The sequence below is a fragment of the Macrobrachium rosenbergii genome, chromosome 31 (genome assembly GCF_040412425.1).
Source record: "Macrobrachium rosenbergii isolate ZJJX-2024 chromosome 31, ASM4041242v1, whole genome shotgun sequence".
Taxonomy (NCBI): Eukaryota; Metazoa; Arthropoda; class Malacostraca; order Decapoda; family Palaemonidae; genus Macrobrachium; species Macrobrachium rosenbergii.
In genome coordinates, this window is record NC_089771.1 from 7,379,058 (window position 1) to 7,402,787 (window position 23,730).

Below are 23,730 nucleotides of genomic sequence, written 5' to 3' on the forward strand. Positions count from 1 at the left end.
CAATGCCAAGGTGCAAAGTAAAAGGCAAAATGCGGTCGAGTTGAAGTTGAAGGGACACAGATGAGAAACTTTAGTGCTGTTCACAGCAAGCCAGAAGTTGCACTGTAATTGATAGCCTCCTACAGGGTTGTCATAAATGAAAAACAAGTCACTGCTGCTGGCCAAGAACCAGCAAGACATCAGAGGAACCTTGTGCATTTTTGATAACGGCTAAGGTTCACAGGGAGACAGACATGAGAACAGACGTCTTCAAAGAATAGGCAGAGGAGGACAGCAAAGCCTAGGAGGAGAAGGGGGAGAAGGCAAGAGGCAATTAGCTAGAAAGAGATGATGCTGTGGCAGATATGGGATCAGAGAAAGAATATGTTTGGAATAACATAACAGTAAAACATAGATAAGATGTGAAAGGGACAAGGTAGAACAGTGAAGGCAGTGCTTCAAGATTCTTCTGTGAAGAGAAAGAAACTGAACTAAAGAATACTGATGCGATAAAGGGGAATCCTGCAATACAGATTCAGCAGCAAGAGAATTAATCATTAAGGAATCAACCGAATACATGAGCAAGCATTTAAAAGAACAAGCCTGAAAGGCTATTAACTATCAGGATAGAAATCCTAACCGGAACAGATGTAAGCATTTAAAAGAATACAAACACATGAATAGATGTTATTAACTATCAGGAAGAGAAATATCCTAATGCACTTTAAAGCAGCACTGCAGAGGAATGATGGAACCAAATATTGAACAGATACAAATTGTATGTAAAGAGTTTAGGCAACTCAGACAATAAGCAAACAAGGAGATGATGGAACCAAAAGATTGAGAGAGATACAAATTGTATGTAAAGGTTTAGGCAACTCATGACAATAAGCAAACTACTGCAGAGGAGATGATGGAACCAAAAGATTGAGAGAGATACAAATTGTATGTAAAGGTTTAGGCAACTCATTACAATAAGCAAACTACTGCAGAGGAGGAAGACTGCTCAAGCAACCTGGGTGGTGGAGGAAAAGTTTAAAAATCCTGTTAAAGTAAGTCAAGTCAATACATCTCGAGAGTGCACTGAACAGAGTACCCAGACAAGCAATCAGAAGGGGCATTACAAAGGAAAAGAGCACAAGAAAGACTTGCCAAGTGTCGTTACTGTATAATGACATGAGAACTTGAATGACCATTGTGGCAGAAACTGCTGATCCCAGTCACAGAGGAAGTTACAGAGAAATGAAGAGAGGGACTCCCTAGGAGGAGCTTCTGCATGCAGATGTCTTGGTATTAACAGCTAAGTCAGAGAAAGAAGTCTGACAATAATGTATGAAAAATGGAGGACTAGAGTGGAAAGCTGAGGACTGAGAAACAAAATAGGCAAAAATAAGTTTAGGATGATAGTAAACGAGGCTAAGGGTAAGGCATGGTCTGAAACCAAATGAGAATTCAGGGTGAAAGCACATTATGTACAGTATAACACGATGGTGGAAACTTAACTTCAGAGACATAACCTTACTTCCAGAAAATGACATGAACATAAAAGGAAATCACTCCAAAACAGCCATCTATGGGCTAAACAGACTGATTATCTTAGAATGGACCTGGAGTAAATCCAAGATGGAGGCACAAGCTGGGCCCCAGAGCAACACAGTCAGTCCTCAAGATTGTATTTGGCGTCTCTTTGGCCCCAGATGCATTGCTCCCTGTGTTGTGTGCTTCTGCATCAGAATAAGGGTCTCTTCTCAATGTAGTTCGTTCCATTTGCTGTTCTTATTCAAGAATTAATCCCTGAGGGATCTTCAGTGGAAGTCCAATGAATCTAGCAGAAGTGGGACTCAATGGTCTCGCTCACATACTGATATATTAAACTTGGAGGCTGCAGCTGGTTGATAACTGTGCTGTAAAGAAAAAATGACAACTATAAATTCAATGTTATGCTGTGGAATCTTTTTCATGCAGTGAAAAATTCAATTGCCTAAAATACTTTTGCCTTAGTAACCAACATTCTGTACAGAACCTTTAATTTTAATATAATTATTTGAATAAAAATGGCCATAGCCAGAATTCTTCCTGCATATTAAATAGTATAAAAACATCTTTAACACCAAAAGAGAACAGGTTTAAAATATGTCCAGTCATAGAATACACAACCTTCTTGTTATACTTCTGCCTCATACCATAAAGGAGCAGTTGGCTGCTCATTCTCAGTTTTGTTCAAATTACCTGTACAGTTTGTGGCCCAGTGTTTCATGGTACTGCAGTTTCACTTTCTTCCTAAAAGGGAACAACCATGAATGACATCACTGTTCTAACTGCTACAAGAATACATACAAACGTTTAACCATCTTACTTCATCTTAATTTGACACAAAACCTTGTCCCATGTTCTATTTCATATGAACTGTACAATTTAAGCAGGGTCTATGGGCTATAAAAATTCCGTGCTTTCCATAAAATAAAAAAAATAAAATTGTACATCCTGTTAGCACTGATGGAGAAACCAACAGGTCCTCAATCATTGAGGCAACCCTATGAGATTTCTTTGCTATAATAAAGTTTAAATCTATAAACATTGCCATCACTTAGTAGGAGTCCCCATTATATGCTCTAAAAGGCAAAGTAACTTTACCGTGTCAAGTGACTCGACTAAAACCCACTAACAACTGATTTTCACCTAAAAATTCCAGATGCTAAAATACAGCAGCCATTACATCTAACGACAGGAATTCATCCTCCTGTCCTGCTGCTGGAGGCTTTGGCTGATTGCACCTCCCAAAGATGGGCCATGGGGTCAGGACACCCTTTGGCAATGAACACTTAAGACACGGGAAATTTATTCTTGTGCAAAATTCTGTCAGAGCAAAATTAAAAAAGGTAACCCACCATAACCATTTTCTCTGGTTCTAGCAAATCTCAGGGGTGTTTAAGGGACTGATAGTACATTTAAAACCTTTTAGTATGTAAAGCACAGTTGATTAAATGCCTGTTTCATTCTTCTTTGAATTTGTACATTTTAATTCTTTAGGTTCTAAGAAAGTAAAATTTTTTCTATGAAAATAAATAGCTCTCTCAAAATACTTTCAAGGCATAGGAAAAATTTTACGAACTTTGTCACTAGCCAAATCCTATTAAATGCTGTCATTTCCATTTTTTTAGACATTTTATTATATTAATATTTCCATACCCCAACAGGAAGATTAACAACCTACCTGCTAGTGTCCTCAAGAGAAAATTCAAGAACTTGCTGAAGAACCTGGTTTAAATATGTCTGGCAAAGTTTCAGTATTCAAGAGTTATTTTACCTTCACTGAGGGACCTGGGGCAACCCGAACGAACTGTAAGGTCTGTAAGGTAAGGTCATTTCCTCCATCCAGATTCGAACTTGTTCAAATCAGAAAGTCAAGTTCCTGTATACTACAGGGAGACCTTGTCTATACCTGAATTAGTCAAACGTTGATAGGAAGGTTGCCCTAATACGATCAAAAGTCCAAGGCCACGTAAGCTGAGGTATCCACCAGCACCCTCCTCCAAACTTAACTGACTAAACACTGGAGTTGTTGGACAGTGAGATGAAGCCATCCAGAAAATCAAGATGAAACCCAAGGAACTGAAGGTGGTGAAACTTGGACAAAACACTACGATTGCACAAAAAAATTAACAGTTAAGGGTGTTGGGCAGTAAGACCGAAGAAAGAAAGAGGGCATGGAGGTAAAGTAAAAGGCTTATGAGGTGCACTGATAGGAGTAAACCCTTACAGGAATTTCAGTTTTAAGACTAATGTCAAAAATTTCATACTGGGTATTCCTGCATAGCTATTTCGACCATTGCAGATAAAACAGAAATAATATTCATAAAAATCTAGAAAATAATGAGCATTAATTTTATTCTAGTTAAAATTGGCAGATTCTCACATAATTTAGTGATGGTTGCTGAGACTTAAAAAGGTGATCTTTTTCATTTACATTATTGTGTTTAATTTCTGTACTAATACAAAGAACTCGAAAGATATTTTTTTTTTTACTAGAATCACATTTTACTTATATCACTGATATACCGTAGAATTGTTTCATTTAAGATTAAATTTCCTACACAAAATCTAGCCACGTATTAAGATTTTAAAGCACGACATTAGGAATACCCACATTTACATCAAAGTGACAACGTCTAGTTTTACCGCACCTGAAGGCGAAGCAGAAATTACCTACGAAAACTATAAGGCAACATCCTCTAGATCGTCAAAGTACTACAGAACTAAATATTCTTGCTTCGAAGAACACATTCTCCTCTACAGAGCTCGACGAGACTATAATTATAATCAGGATTCATTTACAAACTTCACCTTTGGGCAAAATGTGACTTCACATTTACGTTTAGCTTATTAATACTGCTTTAAAAATGTTATTTTACGAGTCATTATTTTCATTTTAAATTTATACAGTTTTTGAACCTGTACTTGTTTTGGCGAAATTTTTACTAAAATGCTTTGCCAGTTCACTTTGTTACAGACTACAGAACATTACCAGGTTCAAAATACTGCTAAAAGCCGCATATATAACTTACTTTTGTCGAGTACGGTCTAATGCTCAACGCAAAGTTTGAAATTTTAAATGGTGTTCGCGGGAACAGATGGTGGTGCATACTGCAAGAAATTCAACCTCAAACATTCAGAGAGATGCAGTCAGTAAAACATTTCTAATCTGATCAGCATCTTACCTTTACAGGCCCAAGATCTATCGGGTGACAAACTGGGGTTAGCCCGCTAGAGTATAGCCTACTACAGCGTTTCCTTCAGTTCCTCATTGAAGGCCGTTTTTCCCTCAGTCCTCAGCCTAAAGGAAAACATGAAATCAGACCATACAGAAATCCTTGGATTTTGCAATTTCTATCTAACGCTGCTGAGCAGAGTCTTCCCAGCACAACATCAGGTTGTCAGGAGAGTTCGTGAACTTTCAAATGATACCATTATCGATAAAACTGAAGACTACTACCGCGTCCCTCTGATTCAGTAACTGTCAGTTGACGTGGGAAACGGCGCCGTGTTTAGTATCAGCCCCTTGGAGACGAGCGTAAAAACGTAAACAAAGACTGTAAATATCATAAAGACAGAAAAGGAGAAAGAAATGCATAATGATCAACAAAAACAGAAGCAAAATTCTGTAAATATTACGGTCGCCGACTAGCGGACGAGAGCCAAGGCGCGGTACGAGTGTTCAGTTTTCCCCATTATTATCGCCCTGAAAACTCACTGATAAGGCTTCACTGTCATTCTTCATAGATATGACAGGTTTTTAGAGGTGTATAGCTCAACTAGATGGCTTTTCTAATCTGCACAGAACAGCTGCAAGGTTACAGCTACCTCTAATGGATTATTAGAGGGCTCCGGAGTCATGGGCGTGGCCTTTACAAATACCTGAGCCTGACAGATGGCCATAACTTCATTACTAGAATGGCTATGCAGACTTTGCATCTGATTCGAGATCTAAATTCTCCTCTTCCATAAGATCTTCCGATTCAAACGAAATCTCTCTTAAGCAGCTTAACCATTTCAGAAAACTCACAAGACCTGAAATCTAGCCTCAGGAAGGCGACTTTTGGGATTTCTTAAAAAAAAAAAATAAATAAATAACTTCAGCAGCCGATGCAACCTTCTTTTTCCTGACCTTTGAACAGTACAGGCCCAAAATCAAATTCCCAGCATCTCAATCTGTAATAAATGCGCTACATTCTCTGAACTCTCAACTACCTTCAAAGTCCATTTTTCTCCCGGCTCTTACAGAAATTCATTGAACTGATTATTTGTCCTGGAATTACCACTCATGGTTTACCATTGTTTCTTAAAGCTCTTGTTTGTATTCATATTTGTACAATAAATAAGAGTGTGAGTATTACGCCCTAACTAAACAGTCTCCTCAAAGGCTAAAACAGAATTTCTTACTGCGAGACTCACCCACGATACTCCAAGTTTTGATGGCATAAGCCAGTGGCCTGGTTCCTCCCCTCCCCTTTGTTTAATGGTTCTCTCTCAAGTTTTAGTGTATTTCCTTTTTCTTGAAAATTTGTCTCCTGTCACATTACCCTCCTCGTTCTCTCAACTCCTCCTCAGTTATTCATTCCAACATGGCCACTGTCTGAACCCACTACCGTGTTGATTTCGTCAATATCAGTTTCTAAAGGTATAGTGAATCCATTGGTTGGTTTCACGATACAAGTTCACTAAAAAAAAAAAATAAAAAAGAAAACTGGTAAAAAATGCGCCGAAGAGTCTTCGGCGCAATCGAGTTTTCTCTACAACCACTAAATCGTATAATCAAGACCACCGACAATAGATCTATCTTTCGGTGGTCTCGGTATAATGCTGTATGAGCCGCGGTCCATGAAACTTGAACCACGGCCTGGTGATGGCCTATCCTATATCGTTGCCAGAAGCACGATCATGGATTGCTTTAACATTAAATAAAAAAAAATCCACTGAGGCTAGAGGGCTGCAAATTTGGTATGTTTGAAGATTGGAGGGTGGATGATCAACATACCAATTTGCAGCCCTCTAGCCTCAGTAGTTTTTGAAGATCTGATGGAAAAAGGCGGACGGAAAAAGTGCACGGAAAAAGTGCGGACAGAAAAAGTGTAAAAAAGTGCGGACGGAAAAAGTGTGGACAGAACCAAAAGTGCGGACGAAAAAGTGCGGAAAAAACACGGAAAAAAGTGTGGACGGAAAAAAAGTGCGGACGGAAAAAAGTGGCACAATGAGGACGGACAGACAAAGCCGGCACAATTTTTCTTTTACAGAAAACTAAAAGTACTAAACTAACACGCTCAGCCAACTGGTTCCTAGAATGGCTCTTTACTGAGGGACGTTTCCTAGTTAGTTCGCTGACAAGGGGCTGGGTTTCCTTCTTGACCAAATGCTGCCTCTGGAGTGAGTGTCTGTCACCAACTCTCTTATTAGTCTTTTCACGAGCTGGATGACGACTTGACCGCTCGATCGAAAGAGCGAGAGTTACGTCGAACCGTCTTTATGGATGTACTGAAACGGGATGAATCGAAATGGCTGTTGTTGTAGCCTCTGAAGCAACACTTGTCTGGAACAAGTTTCCTACGTGAATGACTTTTTAGGAAAAGAACTACGATACAAATAATTATAAACGAATAAATCTTCAATGAAAGAGACACTGGACCATATCATTCCTTCAGTTGCATAGTTAAGGCCCAAAGAATATTACCAGTTGCCGTTTGTTATATCGCATTCAAAAGGAACGAGCTATTTATTCACACTTTATTTCTGCCCTGGTTCTTGAATTTTTCTCTTCATGACATCTTACTGGTGTCGTGTCACAGGAATAATGATGTCTGAACATCATTTAGTAATATCCAGTTCAGCTGACAATAATTATTGTTCCCAATTCCCAATATTGAAAGCGATTCTTTTAATTTCTAATAACTCAGGACATATATTTAATAAGCAATGAGTCAAGATTTAGCAGCGTTTATTTCAAATTTTTTAATGTCTAATAAAGTTGTGCAGCATTTCACATCAAAACGAAACTCCAGGGTTGTTGGTCAAACTTTTTCTCAGTCCATCATCGGCGTTTTCTTGAGGTTATTCTCTTATCTGGAAAAGACAGCTTCCCTCACCTCTGACCTCTTTCTCCAAGACTAAGACTAGCTGACAAATGAACGAAGGCCACATACCAGTTTGGTCCTTGAGAAAATAGGAGGTATCTTTAGATATACCAAAGCGTTTTTCCTGGTATCACTCAAATCATGTGTGCGCGCGCTCAATACTGCCCTATTTCCTAGTTTTTGTAAAGTGCGTTCACAAATTCAAATGAAGTTGCTTCAGCAAGAGATCAGTGACTTTTGATTACCTCTGAATACACACACACTCATTCAAGACAAAACCATTCTTGGAAAATCTCTTAGTCATTCAACGAACGGCATAAGGCCTACGTAGATTTACAAATAAAACTATCCACCAGGTTCAAACACTGAATGAACTCATTTGTGGGAAAAAAATATCCAGAAATAAAGGTGACAAAAAGGTCACAAACCTCCTCCCATCATTAGCATTAAACAATTTTCATGACTTCATAATTCAAAGACTTTCAAATTAGCTTGCAAGTCATCACCAATAGTTATCAGACAACGGTAACGATCTTGAGGCACTCAACGTACTAACAGACTTCAGTTTCATTTACGATTCATCCTAGACACCAAGATTACAGTAACTCTCATTTATTGCGATTCTAAGTAATTGTGTTGAGAGAGCGAATAATCAATGTCGTGAACAATGGCCCTTTTACTTCTGTGAGCAGTGATCTTTCGACTACATAGGCCTAATATTTTCACTATTAGGAATGAGCTATAAAGTCTTTTGTATTAGTGGACACACGTTTTTGGTCTGGTAAAACTAAGGTATACTCAACTTTTAAAGTAAGGCTTCCGTAATCGACCATAAAACTGACAGGGAAGGTCTGGCTAAATGTGCATAAACAATTACAGGAACTATATTATCCTAAGTCCTTAAAACCAACTGAAAAAGTCCGCTGAATGGTAGACTTTAAAAGGACTTATAAGCAGTCAGTTTAGGCTAAAATTCCAGATGGATTCTGTTACGAAATACGATGCGACAGACTTGACATTTTTGACTGATACAGTGAAACCCAATAATGTGCGTTGGATGTTGACATCCTTTCAAGAAGTCGCATTTCGACCAAAAACAGCCATTTCAATCCATGGAGTACCGCACAAAAAGCCAGTCCGCAAAATTACGGTAATTCTTGCTAAGAGAGAGAGAGAGAGAGAGAGAGAGAGAGAGAGAGAGAGAGAGAGAGAGAGAGAGAGAGAGAGAGCATTAGTATCAAGACCCTACATTTTCCAATTTAGAAGCAGGTTGTCAAATGGGAACACCTTTCTGTGCCGTTCCATAGTCTGACCTCCCTACCTGACTTGTACGCAACCAAGATTAATAAAAAAAAAAATCGTTTGAATGTAATATATTCCTCTGTAAACAACTGGCCCCCAGATTTACAGTTACCACAGCATCCTATAAGGATACTTTAAACATAAATTTCCATTTATATTATCAACGTCAGCAAGTGACCTTCCTTTGAAACATCCATAGTTAAGTTCCACAATATTTTTCCTGATAAACGCTTAATATTAGCCTTATATTCGCAAAATATACCTCCATGCTCATTACCAAAAACTATATATAAAAGCTTAACTGACACCAACAGTCAGGGTGTTGTCGTTTTGAACTACCAAGAAATATATAGAGTTTTCTTCCTAAATAACGTCAGTTACCAAAGGATCTGCTTCAAATGACAGCAAAGATTCGAGATTCAGTCCATGAGATGATATCATCCCAGACGGAAATGACTTATTCAGTTAACCTTCGATGGCTAAACCCTAAAAGCAAAGGTGTAACGAATCGTTTCCACAAATACCTTCCTTCACCTGCACACAGCCACACTTGTAGTTTGGCTTAAAATTCCATTTATATATTTAAGTCACGGAATATTCCCTTCAAGAAACTGCTATCAGTACGATCAAATTTTTACTGAATACTGAAAAGTACGGAGTCACCGAATATACTGCAGTTTTGGAGTCAAACAAATTGAAAGATATCTTTGCAAAGTATCAGGGTCATTACTTCAAACCAAAATTCCTCGTAAAGCATTGGTTCTTAACCTTTGCAGTGTATGCACCCCTTTTAAATCAGCTGTCAGTTCTCGCACCCCTTGAATTGCTGCAATAAAAAAAAATAAATTACAAAGTTGATATGATGTGTATTAATAACAAAACCACATTTTAAAAATTTTCATTTACATTATTTGATTTGATTTGATTTTTATTTTTTGCAGAAAAAATAACATGCGTATATAAAAATATAGTTTGCTTTAATTATTCATAGGCATCGTCGCGCCCCTTAGGAACCGGCTTCTCACCCCTGTTTAAGAACCACTTTAAGGCAGACAGGCATACCCAACCCTGCAGGCCTATATGGGCTACAAGTTATGTAATGATGCTTAAAACACCTAATTTGAATATGGATACCATCATCGTAAACAGCGGGCATTCCTTTCCAACTGTCCAATAGCCTTTTCTCTCGATCAGTGTCTTCATACAATAGCACTGAAGCCACCACATTCACCTACCTAACACTCAAAAGATTACATATAAATAAGTTACATTCACCTTTATTTGTCACGAGTACCCTTAGTAACTATCATACCATAATGCCACTGATACCCAGTTTTTACTAGGTTTTAAATTTCACTAATTGAACACTTGACACCAACTCTGCCAATACGAAATGAAATGCACTATAAGCACCAAAATCCTTTGCTCCCCAGAAACGCTTACGACGTAATGAACTCGAAATAAGTGGGACTTTTCGAAAGCTTCAAAGGATTTCGTTCATGAGCACCCAACGTCCACCTCGTCTCGACCAAGACAGGTGACCACCTCACTCCCCTGCCCGGCTGGGCCAGAACCAAACATTTCCGGTTACCTGTCAAGTCACTACGCAACTACGGCGGTGGACTTTGGTGGGGTTAGGTTAATTAAAGTCAGATTTATTTTTATAACATATGGACGAATAAGATGAACCGCCCCAAAAAAATACTAGACCATGTATTGTCCCATAATGTTTAAACCTGACAAACCGAAAACCGTACTTTGAAATTCTCGGTGGTTTTAATAGAGAGAGAGAGAGAGAGAGAGAGAGAGAGAGAGAGAGAGAGAGAGAGAGAGAGAGAGAGAGAGAGTAAATAAATCCTAACCTAATCTTGGTTAGAACCAAGAGAATCCCGGATTTTTTTATGCAAATCCCAGCCTAATGAAATAACAGGTGGGCGTGGCAGAGGCATTCGAGCTGTCAAACTTGCAAACGGCTGTCTTTAACTTGCGCTCGCGCGCGTTTGTAAAATCTCCCATACCTAGCACCTATCATCAATGGATCCACCGGTACAAAAATCGACTATATATGTGTGCTTTGTTCTTTTGACGACCATTTTTTACAAGCGCCATAATGTTACTATAAAAGACCTCAAATAAATCAGTTAAAACCTGTACCGAACCCGAATTAATAGCCATACCTTCAAACGGATTTAGAAATGAAAGCTGGTTCTCGCCATAACCTGTCGTCTACCGTTCACTGAGCAAAGCAATTCACCTGTGATCACGGGTGTTCCCCTAATGATTATTCAGCAGGTACTCGTGTAATTATAGCATTTATAGAATAGATGAATTAAATTACGAATTCGTGATGTTGATTCTGCAAGTACTTGACCGTTGATTCCCAGTGTCCCCCAAATGGAGAAACAATACAAAAACACCGATTGTTCATGGGTTTTAAGATGTCGATGGTGAAATTTAAGTACATGTCTTCTCAAGTCTGGCCATCGGATTTCCTCCACAAGAATTTAATTTTATTCTTAGATAATGTTTATTATTGCAATCTTCATTAAGGAGATTTATGGAACCAAAAATCGAGACAGTTGGCTATTTTGTCACATTACCAGAGATCGAAAAGGATTGTCGGAGGCTGTCTGTTCTAATTTCAAGAGACCAGACGTCCACACCAGGCCTCTTGCCACTTTCAGCACCTGGCCACTCATGATAAAAGTTTTATCACGGACGCCAACCCACGAATAAATTCAAGGTCCCCAGAATTGTCACTTCTTGGAAAGTCAATTTTTGAAAAAATGCTCTGGCTTTAGAGCTTCGAAGGACTTTACTGTCTACAGAACTCTTTAAAAAAGTTCCAGATTTCTAAATTCAGTAACCACAGCACCCTTTTTGGCGGATATTTTTCAGATAGCCAATGGTTATTTGAACTTTCAACACGTAGAGAGTCAAAATGTCCCTAAAGATTGTTTTGGCCAATCAAAGCCCTCCATCACATCCAAAGTTTCTACAGCCCCTTTCATTGGCTGAGAGCTTCGGTTTTTGGCCAAGCGTCTTTGTAAACGATCACTCATTGGCTGGTGGAATAGGAACCAATTTTCAGAAGATATTTCTAAGGGGACCAATCTCCCTCGACATCCAACGTGTATATGAATAGTTAATGAGCATATGAGTGGGCAAATGAAATCAGTTGTGAAACCTTCTCCTTTCCCTTTTTATTTTTGTCAAGAAGATACCCTCTTTCTGGGGGTAATAACAAAAAAAGACTTTTAAACAAAAATATGCATAACAATTTCTTTGATAAAATCGCGATTGGCCTTTTATTCAGTGGTACAAACCAAACGGAAGTCTTCCCTCATCTCGGTCAAGTGTCAAGTATAGCAAGACATCAAGTCACTGAAATTATACCAGCGATAAAATAGTAAGTGTTGTTCAAGAACAGACGTGAGTATCGGAATAGTTAGTTTATTCATGAACAGACGTGAGTGTTGGAGTTATCAAAGTTTCTTCCACTCTACGGTCAAAATAACACCAACCAACAATCCTCATTCTTGCCTTTCCTCAGACAGAACATGACGTGCTCATGAAGGGGAAAAAGCACTACAAAGTCAACAAGAAAGCATGTCAACTCAACAAGTAACGGTCAGTTGTCCCAATCAAGGATAAAGCCAAAAAAAAACCATATACAAGAATTTTACGTCAGAGGTAGACATTCTGAATATCGACTGATTAAACCCTTCTTGAATATCGATGCCAATCACCTACATGACAGAAAGCAAATAGTCCAAGACCCACCGCTCTTCTTCTTCCTTGAACATTTCTATGAAATTACAGACAATTTCACATCAAGCTGACCGAGGCACCAACCAGCCGGTGTTATCACCAGAGAGGAACAGGGAAGTAAAACAAGAGTTCTCGTTACATTAGCCACAACCAGGAACAACAAGTGAGGCAGAGTGAGAGGCAGTGTAGCAACACAAAGAGAAGTTGGTCACATGAGGGAGTGGAAACGAACTGATTCTGTTGAGGAAAGCACAAACAGCATTAAGAAAGTGGGAAGGCAGCCTTCACACGCTGTGCACTGCTCGGAATGATGCGGCATTGAGGGACAGATGGAGGATGAAGAAAACGATAATAAAAGCAAGGAAACTGAAAGATGGGAAATCTGAAAGTACATATTAAAGAGTGTTTGCAAATATAGCATAAAAAAAGAACCCAGTGTGACACGGCGGACGGGATATCCAGAGGGGCAGTGGGAGAATCAAGATGTACGAACGCCAGTAAGAGAGGCAGAGACGACCTTCAGAAATAGGAAGAGAGAAGGGAGGCTAAAACAAAACATCGATAGCAAGGACAAAAAAATGGGAGGAACTAAATCAGATCAACACAGCAGAGGGAAAAGAAATATATTAAGAAGAGCAAAGTGCCTGAGGAAAGGTGAAACGTAGACGAAACGAAAAGAAATCCAATGGAATCTTCGTCCGAAACCAATGAAGACAAACCAGAGGATGCTACATGATAGAGGAACCAACAGAGACTATGTCATTAAAGAGATTAAAGGGAGTCCTTTGAGATGAAAAGTGGAAACCTCCCATGTCCACCAGGAATAATAAATTTCCTAGAAACAACTAGTGAGTCAGTCACTTAGAGAGCTGACCAGAATATAGGTAATGTGTAGGGAAACCTGATAAAGAAACGGAAAGGACCAAATGAATGGAAAAAGAGAGTGAGGATATGAGAAACACTGTTCAAAACGATTACCATCATTTTGGCTTATTGTTAGAAGGTCAACAACAGGGTTAGTCTTTACAATGAGTCAACTGCAGGAACCTACCATGCAAAGAGGAAGTTGTGCAAGTAACAGCAGAAATAGATGAAGAGTTTCTAGTAATATCTAAGAAATAGAAGAGTGGAAAGGACAGGAGAAAAATTAAAATCAACAAATCTTTCAGTGGCTGGAAACGAAGCAAAGGAAATGTTCAGTCAAGAAAGTGGCCATGTGACTGCAGTACTCTCTCACGGGAGATGGTGAGGACTGCAAAACAGTGAGTAAGGGAATTTCCATGACGATGTATAAGAACGATAACAGGGAAAGAGATGGAGGTGGGCCACCTTATTGTCGAAACAAGGCAGGTCTTGGAAGAAGTGAAACATTTCTGTTAACATGGGGTCATTGGACTGTTAAGGAGTATTGAGAGGTTAGTATTGATGAAATGGAGAAAGACTGCTGTAAAAATACCCTCCTATCAGGCAAGTGAGGATTTATCATTCATTCCTAAGTTTGTATAGCTCAGCACCGCAGAAGCATTGATGCTGACAAAGGTATAATGAGAAAGATTCGTAGCAAAAGTGCTGTGGAAAAAGGTTCACTCAAGTGATGCCCAGAGGCTGTAGAGTAGACTGAGACGGCCCGGGACATATGAGAAGGTGAGATAAGGAACAGCCAGTAAAAAAAGCAGTAAATAAGGAAATAGCTGAAAAACCAAAACTCTTTGACTCCCTTTATTAATTGAAAAATAAAACAACAATTGCTTTGAGAAGCCTGACGCAGAAATACAGGCACACCCTATTCACTGACGATTAAATGTTTTAAGGCTGTGCTTAGGTTTGTTCTAAGAACCTAGTCTACTGACTGTGCTTTACTAGTTTAGCTCTAAGTAAACTATATCAATGTAGAATTTTTTCTTGAACTGTTTTTTTAACTCTTAAGTTTCCTTTACATATTTCAGAATGGTCACAACAATGAACAAAGTTGAACTTTCCAGATCAGTTTATTTTTGCTCGACAAGGAAATTCCGTTGCCTGTTCAAGATATTCCATGATAAAAATACTCTTGCTGAATGACACTGATAAAATAGTCAAAGGACACCCAATCACTTCCTCTTGCCCTTCACTTATCAGACGCCTTTATTCAACCTTTAGATTCACATTTCCTTTGATTTCCTGTGGTATATGAATATATGAAGTCAAACTAGTCCTTTTTCGATAATTTACTTAGTTATCTTCTTAATTCCTAGAGCCAGTGATTCAAAATTGTTATTTTCCCTATTTCAAATGCCTACTTTTGGATAAAAGTTTGGGTATGAGTCATTTCGTGTGCCAAGGCTAATACAGTGGACGAACCAAAGCCCCAGTTTAGCCCTTAGATATTGCATCAACCTCTCCCCTGACTTGAATTGGTTTCCAACAGGCTCTGCATCAGATCAATGAGCATTTGATCAGCCTTTTCGCTTTAATTCCATTCTCTCTGCAGACACTCGTTTGAAATTATAACGTTGATCGTAATATTAAAGCGATCTTGACCTTCACTGTAACGAAGGCTTGATGGAAGACAAATGGTTTACATCAAAGTTTTTGCCTTAAGGTTGCACACCTGCAGTTTTTAAGGGAAGTTAACTAACTTTATCCATTAATTTAAGTGTCAGTGGAAATACTTCGTTACGAAAAATCCTGTTACAAAGAAAACTGACTCAAAAGTTGCATAAGTTTCAGAACTTGACATCTTTAAGTAATATGTTTGGGATTTTCAAAGTCTAAAATTGTGCCCAAATGAAGAGGTGTATTTTTCAGTTTAACCAAAATTACGTCACTAGCTACCAAGCCAATACCTAAACAAACACACATTTTGTTTGAGTCAACTTTGATTTTTAGACAAATTACGCTGCTCTAAGGAACGCTAGGTAATAGTAGTTTCTCTTCAGTTATACAGTAGTCACCTTATCAAGCCGTTTTATAAACAAATGCAATCAACACGACCTCTAACAACTACAGAGGTTAAAGAGAGAAAGAGAAACTCAGAAAACTGCAACAAATCTGTTATAAATACGACAGTGTCTACAATAAGAATAAATCGGCACAGGTAATATGATCCCTTACTTGGGGTGAATTCTATTGTTGGGGGCCAACATTTTTCTTCTTGTGTGTCAGCATCAAATCCCAGGTTCTCAGGAAGGCTTCAAATGAAAGAGAATGAAAATTTCTAACACTTGCTCTCAGTTCGATTCATGGTAAGACCAATGTTTCATGAACAACTATCATTTTTAATTTTTGGGGGGGTGGGGAATGCAACGAGATGCTAAAAATCATATCTTCTGTGTTACACAGCAAGTTCACTTTGAATATTCTCAAAGTGACACCTTCCTTAAATGTGAGAAATCACGTTATGCACTCGACTTCTCAAATATAACTCGAGTAAATGAGGCCTGGAACCACACTTAGTCTTAAACCCTATCAATAGCACTGAACAACACCTGACAACTCCTTTCCTTTCAAGTTTAACTGTCAGGTTTCTTAGACGGTGCTTGAGCAAGAGCCATATATTAGCAGGTATCCATTTTACCAATAATGACCCAAGCCTTTCCTACCGCCATGTCAGGTGTAATCTTAACACTGCATAACCAGATCTCCCAGTTGAATCTATACTCATGGATTATATACTCATCTTCCCTGGTCGTCACTCCCATCTCAAAAAATAATTACCACTGACCTAACTGAGTCTATGAAAGTATAAGATATTAAAAATAATTACCACTGACCTAACTGAGTCTATGAAAGTATATTAAAAATAATTACCACTGACCTCACTGAGTCTATGAAAGAATAAGATATTTTTGGAGTTTCAAACATGACCACTGGATTACGGGCCGGGAGTTACATATCACGAGATGTGAAAAATATTGGATACTGAAGTTAATTAAATTCCTTTCCAGCAAAAAAAAAAAAAAAAAAAAAATCTACATTCTTGACAAAACCCCAATATATATATATACCACCAAGTTTAGCCCTTTACATAAACATTTTCCTTCTTGTTCCACATTAGGCCACATCATCCTTGGCCACCATTCATCCTTCCATCCTTTCGTCTCATCATTTCATCACATCAGACATCTCTGGTAGGGGGTTAGTGCCATCGATGCACCTCACACGGTGCACTGTAGGCATCACTTCAGGAATTTTGCAGCGTCCCTTCGGCTCCTAGCTGCACCCCCTTTCGTTGCTTTTACTTTACCTCCGCTCATATTTTCTTTCTTCCACCTTACTTTCCTCAACCCACTTCTAACAATTGTTTCATAGTGCAACTGCTTTGAGGTTTTCCTCCTGTTACACCTTTAAAACCTTCTACCCTCAATTTCCCTCTCAGCGTTGAATGACCTCATAGGTCCCAGTGCTTGGCCTTTTGACCTAAATTCTATATTCCAATTCCAATTCCTCTGACGCAGACGAACAAGCTCCCAACTTCTCGTCTCATCAGTTTCATGATCAGCTGAAGTTTCGAATCCTGTTCTATCTCTAAACACCGTGGTTTCCAAGGAGTTCTCCTCCTCCACCACACAATCTCTAGTTCTCCTCCACTCAACCTCCTCTAGTTCTCCTCCACTCAACCTCCTCTAGTTCTCCTCCACTCAACCTCCTCTAGTTCTCCTCCACTCAACCTCCTCTAGTTCTCCTCCACTCAACCTCCTCTAGTTCATGTGCTAACAAACTAACCCCAAAAGACTTAAGAGCTGATTTACCCAAAATGGAAAGCATCACTGAATGGAAAATTATATGGACCCTCTAATCTCTCTTCATGTAGCCGACTCTGAGTGAAAAAAAAAAAACTGACCTGGAGTGAGACCAGCGTTTTCAGAAAAGCAGGTCATTTGGCATTATCGTAATGATTGAATATGGGCACTTTACTGCCCTATAAGAATCGGATCAAACTTATTCAAATGAAAAATCAACCTCCGGCTCAAAATATGAAAATATAACAACAATTTCCACTCCATGAGTCCAGCTAACCAGAGCTTTATTAATATCTTTATTCCTGCAAGTCCCCATCTTATGGCGAGAAAAATCGTCTACAAAATCCTTCCCAGATTAGAAATGTTTTGGGATATTTGAGTTACCTTGGTCAGTGGTTGGATGGGCGACAGCAGAACGTTTAGCTCACAGGATTCTCAGGATGGTGGATCTCGTCTTGCTAAAGGTAGGACATCTCTTTATCGGTCTGGAAAAGAAAAGCTTCCTTTACTTTAACATACTAACACGACCTTAAATTTCACAGGGATCATTTGTAAACACACCCACACCACTTACGATAAGAGGTTAAATCTAAGTGTATAAAACCACGAAATGAAAATAAGATATCAAAATAATATGTTCATTTCCAAAACTTAAGGCACTTTGGTAAAGAAGGCATCTAACGGATTTTCCAAAGTCCACACGACTCATCCACTGAAATCAACATTTCATCAACATATTAAATTAAAGAGTCCAAGGCAAATCGAGTTGGGTTGTTTTGGCCTTAAGTCATTGAGGCCACAAGCACGTTTACGTGCAAAATGAGTGCCGTGTTTAGTACCAGCCCCCATGACGATCGAGCATGCTCCCAGTTTATTCAGTTCTGACAATACACTGGATTTATGATACACTGTACCGTAATGTTTTCTCAGTATTCTCATAGGAAGCTACTCGGTTGAGGAGGACTTCCAGCTGGCAAAGAACGACCTTCAGTTACGTCGTCAAAGTCCAGTTTCCAGCAAATGCACCACTGAGCGAAAATCTCTTAAAATAGAATTCATACGACGAGCAGCCTTTTGAACCACGGAGCAGGATATTGCTATCAGGTCAAGCCAGCCACTGGATAATGATCGAAATTCCCGCAAGTCGATAAAATGAACTATTTGGAGTCGTTGAGAAGGAAGTGCTGAGGAGGGTCCCTCGTCCTCAAGAACGGCTCATTTGCTCACTGTGTGTCCGTTCATACCGGTCCTGGTCGTTTGGGCCGTAACGTCCAAAACAACGTAAGACTGTAAGAGACCGCATTACGGTCTTACGGGCGCACGTGTGTGTGGTCCATCGGAGGCAACAAGACGAAAGCAAGACGAAGCATCCCATTTTCTCTCTCTCAAGGAACGCAACTTCTACCATACAATATTTCTGTCTGTTTCTCCCTAACCATTGTTGTCTCGATTTATGTACAATCACCACTACTCGCATTGTCATGCAAGCATTCCAATCATGTACTCTTAATGCTCCACCGAATCTTCTGTATCAAACTGTATGCATGTTTCTGTTTGTGAAGACGCCAAACGTCTCGCCATTTCACATATATTATGCTACTGCATTGCATTCATTAATCTGCCTCGAATCTCATGCAATTGGCCACATGTGGAATTTCCTGGCCTTTCCACTGATACACGTTTTATCATTGTACGTTTATCATGTCTCTCACAATCGCCATCTGTTTGTCTATCCACAAGCACAGAGGTCCGAAACATAACCTCTGTTTTGCCCTGTGTGTAGAAACTACTTTGCGGCTCGCACCAGCCAATAACACCTTCGAAGATTCTGTACACGCACCCCACCAAAATCACTTTCATGCATCATCATAAAGTTTTCATCTAACCTACCCATCTCACAGAATCATCATCAGCATAGAGTTACGGGCTGCTCTAGGAGCAAGAGCCCGTGCTGGCACGAGGCCAGCTAAATCTGAAACAACAGCAACATGTACATGCATTCAGTAAGGAACCACCAATTAACCAGACAACACTCAGCCAGTAGGTCACTCTATACCATCCTTACAAGAAGTTATTTTATGGTACTTACCATCATTATTTTATGTTTTACGTACATCCCAAGGGACTGGTACTAAACACGGTGCCCATCATGAGCACAACTTTGATTTGGCTTGGAGCCTTTCACAAGAACCTATGTACCCATCTTCATGAATCCTGGGAATCCTGACCTTCATCCTTTTCAACGCATGGGCACCAGGGCTCTCCAAAGGATTGGGAATCCTGACCTTCATCCTTTTCAACTGATGGGCACCAGGGCTCTCCAAAGGATTGGGAATCCTGACCTTCATCCTTTTCAACGCATGGGCACCAGGGCTCTCCAAAGGATTGGGAATCCTGACCTTCAAATGGCTTTTCAAACGAAAGTCGTTTTGTGTATTTCATTTCCGTTGATGCAGAATCAACTATATCCAGCTCACGGACATTTCCTTTTCAACAAGATGGGTAAACCAGGGCTCTCAAAACCGTTAATAAATGGGAAGTTGGGAAAAATATCAATTTCCAAAGTGACCTCTCAGCAGCATTCAGACTTTGACTTTTGTCAAAGAAACTATAAAAATCATTTATTTTTTGCCCATCTTTCAACTGACTTTCAATCCTTTGTTCAACGGGCACCAGGGCTCTCCAAAGGATTGGGAATCCTGACCTTCATTACCTTTTCAACTGATGGGCACCAGGGCTCTCCAAAGGATTGGGAATCCTGACCTTTATCCTTTTCAACTGATGGGCACCAGGGTTCTCCAAAGGATTGGGAATCCTGACCTTCATCCTTTTCAACTGATGGGCACCAGGGCTCTCCAAAGGATTGGGAATCCTGACCTTTAAATGGCATGAATCATGAACAACCCTTCAAACGAAAGTCGAAGTTTTGTGTATTTCATTTCCGTTGATGCAGAATTGGCTGTAATTTGTTCTGTAATTATATCCAGCTCACGGACATTTCCTTCAAAGTCTTCAATACTCCTAGAGGCTACCAATACATTTCATAAGCATTATCATCTGTTGTACTGAGTCAAGTCATGCCAATTTAAACTTCACTTTAGAAGCAAGTTAATTATTTTCAGAAACCGTTAATAAATGGGAAGTTATTCCCTACTACTGTGCCCAAATTTTAAAAAAATATCCAGATTTTTAGAAGACTTCGTGACATTTTTTCACTCTGCCCCCATTCCCGGGTTTCTAAATACAGTCTTGGCGTCTAGTAGTTCCAAAATATCAATTTCCATCAGTGCCCTGAATAAACTTGTAAACTCCAAATACTGAATCACCTTATGATGTCAGATGCATTCAGACTTCTGACTTTTTGGCAAAGAAACTATAAAAACCCCTTTATTTATTTTTTTTGCTTGAGTATCCATCTTAAACTCAGGATACCACCTTGACTTTCAATGAATTTGTTCATTACGGAATCATTTTAGGAAATAAAAATGGCTTTTTATGTATGGTGTAACTCCCACTTCCCCAGGTATCACTGTCATTCATTACCTTTTCAACTGATGGGCACCAGGGTTCTCCAAAGGATTGGGAATCCTGACCTTTATCCTTTTCAACTGATGGGCACCAGGGCTCTCAAAAGGATTGGGAATCCTGACCTTTATCCTTTTCAACTGATGGGCACCAGGACTCTCCAAAGGATTGGGAATCCTGACATTTATCCTTTTCAACTGATGGGCACCAGGGTTCTCCAAAGGATTGGGAACCCTGACCTTCATTACCTTTTCAACAATTGGGAACTAGGACTGTCTAAAGGACTGGGAATCCTGACCATTACCTTTTCAAATGATGGGCACCAGGACTCTCCAAAGGATTGGGAATCCTGACCTTCATTACCTTTTCAACTGATGGGCACTAGAACCCTCCAAAAGAATGGGAATCCTGACCTCCTTATTAGATATTTCGACAGCTTGACGCAGTTGGTACATCTAGAAAACAGGACATGAAACACTGCGCTGAAACATCTTAAAAGTTTGCCATAGGGGGAAAATAGTTTTGAAACTCTGACCTACGCAATGTGCCCTCCACCCGACTCCAAAATATTTCTATAAATGAGGTTCACCATAATGACCAACCATCATTATGTAAGTGGAGTTTGAGGGGCACGAAGGATAACTGATTGATTAATAATTCCATTTAAATAAAATGGCACTTCCTCTACGACGCTGGTCTTCTTCCTGTCAGGAAAGCAATGTTGGTTTAGGCTACAGTTTCGAAGGGAATCTTCGACCCTCTTGGCACAAGGTGCAAGTTAGATGAATGAGGATTAGCATCGTCAGGTCCTAGATGCTTAATCACCTTGTCGTTCCCATCATCATCATCATCATTAACGTTTTACGTCAGATTTTCATGAAATGATCCACCACAGACACACAGTGGCCTCCTCCTCCCGCCTCACGCCCTGAACCGAAAATTCCAGCAGACATTGCGAGATGGCTTAATGAGACAGGTTACAGTAAGGTACCACAAGCCAATAGAGTCCAAGAAACAAATTCGTCATTGCATAAGGATGCTCTACTTGGAAGACTTGGCTTATTTAGCCTAAAAGGTCATGAGCTTTATTCACAATGATTTGAGGATAATGTTCGTTTCCAGTCCGAACATCCCTACTCGGTTTTTTATTATATCTTTCCAATTTAAGTAAAAAAAACACATTCTATATACATAATTCTTTGGAAACTAATATTTATCACAATAAAATATAAAACATAAGTAAATAGTTGAGGATTTTTTTCTAAGTTTGTTTTGCGAAATGCACTTCGGGACATCTGAAGGGGCATCTGATCCACCAGGGAATTGGAGTTCGGACCGGAAACGAACTTTTACCTCATTTGAATCCATGCACACTGCAATGAGCATCGCTCTTCAAGCAAGAATTGAACACAACCGGCGATGCAACATTCCAAGTCCGAATGCCTCCCTCGATCCAGGCTATGCTGACCACTCTCTTTTGGCTTGGTCTTGGGATCCCAAGCTCTTGCGTTTATCTGGGTAGATCTGAGTAATAGATAAACGGCGGGTATTTAGCGAGAAATGGCAGTTTCTTATAGTATTTTGGTTGCTTATTGACAATTTAACGTTATTTTTGGTCGGTCGGCTGTAATTAACCTGTAATTAACCCCTGAAGTCCATCCAGCAATGGGTTTCCATACGCAATCTTCACAAGGCAGAGCACGGCTATACGTCTGTTTCGAACGGTTCATATCCCTTCCGGCAAGTGCAATAACAATTGTTAACGTATGGGTACCGCAACCGCCTCCCCCCCCCCCGGCCAGTACTAAACACGGCGAAGGGACATTCCATTTGGCCGACAACAAACAAATGCACCGCCCGTGTCAGATGCCCTAAAAGTGTAGAACAAACCCGTTTCCAAGATATCGCACTTGCCGGACGGGATATGAACCGTCCCAAACAGACGTAGCCGTGCTCTGTCTTGTGAAGATCGCGTATGTGGACTTCAGGGGTTAATTACAGGTTAATTATAGACGACCCGCCCCAAAAATAACGTTAAATAGTAAATAAGCAACCAAAATACTATAAGAAACTGCCATTTCTCGCTAAATACCCGCCGTGTATCTATTACTCAGAAATACCTTCATCTGTTGCAAGGGCAGCCAGTTTAATTCAATTCAGTAACCTTTAACGGTATTCCATCGCCTCCTCTCATGTTCCGATAAAATGCCTCACCAGAGCCCTTCTTAAAGCAACATATACCAGTCTCTCACGGCCTAAAACGCCTGTAACTATAACGAATCACGAATTTGTGCGTGGCCATCAAACTATGCTTCTTGACTTGTCTATATTCACGGAGTTCTCAGCCACTACAGATGAACTCACCTTAATCAACGCTGATTATTTAATTAATATATCCTCGATCATCTAGAGTCTCGTTGTCACAAAGCGACGGTGGTGACGGACAACAACAAACATGGCTGAACGAAGCCGCAGCTACAGTCTGACTGAAAACCTTCCAGAATGCTTTTAGCCAATCACAGGAGTCCATGCATCACCCTTCGAAGAGAGGGGGCGAAAGCTACTCATGATTGGCTGAGAGAGAGAGAGAGAGAGAGAGAGAGAGAGAGAGAGAGAGAGAACCCATTTACTCTGGGTTACACAAGGGAAAGTATTTCGGTAGCCGTGGAGGAAAAGAAATTGAAGAAAACAGTCAATTCAATTCCTTTCAGTCCCACTTGACCTTGATTCATCTTCCAGAGCCTGAGGTCAACTCCAGAAATCAGTGGTCGGACGAACATGAAAATGCAACATCAGTAGTAACAGAT

General features: G+C 39.8%; 1 long non-coding RNA gene across 1 annotated transcript; it reads right to left on the reverse strand.

Annotated features, from left to right (window-relative positions):
* Positions 1-827: 827 nt before the first annotated feature.
* LOC136855342 (uncharacterized) lies at positions 828-23,423 on the reverse strand. Its single transcript, XR_010857985.1, has 3 exons — positions 23,288-23,423; positions 17,783-17,883; positions 828-1,883 (listed from the first exon to the last, which is right to left on the reverse strand). It is a non-coding gene; the product is annotated as an uncharacterized lncRNA (long non-coding RNA).
* Positions 23,424-23,730: the final 307 nt, after the last annotated feature.